The 1,083-nt window shown below is 45.6% G+C and overlaps 1 pseudogene; it reads left to right on the top strand.

The window, feature by feature from the left end:
* The first annotated feature begins 660 nt into the window (after window positions 1-660).
* On the top strand, window positions 661-775 carry LOC130886319 (small nucleolar RNA SNORA70; annotated as a pseudogene).
* Window positions 776-1,083: the final 308 nt, after the last annotated feature.

The raw sequence follows: 1,083 nt of genomic DNA, 5'->3' as shown, positions 1-1,083 counted from the left end.
GGAAGTGAAACAAGAAATTAAATTGTCTCATGGAAAAATCTATCCAACCTCAAGTCTGTGGCTCTTATCTGATAGGGAAGGAGTTGAGGGACTCAGAATGAAACACAGGGAACAACGGATTCGCTGATAGAGGAGCTGAGAACAGCGGGGCTTCTCCCTCTAGGTCCATGTCGTCTGAAGATCCTACAAATGGGTCTTGGTGGCTAACTGAGGGTAGACAGCTCATGGGGGGTGGCGATGGAATGTGTGCTGTTCTATGAGTTTACTTCCAGTATAGAGAGTACTGTCACCAACACTGATGCTACTTTACAACATAAGAGATGCTGCATTTCTTAAGTCAGGCCATCATAGCTGTACTAAGATGGGTCCCATCGACAACCCCTTGGCTGCAATTGCTCCATACTTGGATCTAAAAATAAAGAATATGAAGCCTTACTTTTCAAGGCTGGAAGGAACTTAAATATTTTTCACGTCAACTCAATTCACCAGTGAAGAAAAATGGAAGTGAACGGTGGCCAATATTCTGTAGCAGGTTTGTCTCCATCGTCTCATGGACACCCAGTGAGATGTTGATTGCATACTCATTTTGCATTGGGAAGATGAAACTCAAAGATGAGTTTTCTAACAAAAAGTGAATGGAGATGGGAGGGTGGAGAGATGGCGCAGTGGTTAAGAGCACTGTCTGGGTGTGCAATGGTTGCATACAGCAGCCTCCTTGGTAGTGTATGCAGCCTGTTACCTGTATGGGTTGCCCTAAGGGACCTTGGAGACAATTTTCTGGCACTTATTCAAGTCTTTGATCTCAATGCTGTCTCCAATGTAGGCTCCAGACAGGCATGTGTGGTGCCTTTGGGAAGCCCCAGGGCACAGTGGCCAGGGTTCACATTGGCCAGGTCATCATGTCCATTCACACTAAGCTGCAAAATAAGGAACATGTGATTGAGGCTCTTCGTAGAGCCAAGTTCAAATTCCCTGGCCGCCAGAAGATCCACATCTCAAAGAAATGGGGCTTTACTAAGTTTAATGCAGATGAATTTGAAGATATGGTTGCTGAGAAGCGACTCATTCCTGATGGCTGTGGGG

This window comes from Chionomys nivalis, chromosome 13 (genome assembly GCF_950005125.1).
Source record: "Chionomys nivalis chromosome 13, mChiNiv1.1, whole genome shotgun sequence".
NCBI lineage: Eukaryota > Metazoa > Chordata > Mammalia > Rodentia > Cricetidae > Chionomys > Chionomys nivalis.
Note: the sequence above shows the minus strand (reverse complement) of the source record. Positions and strands in the feature narration are given on the sequence as shown.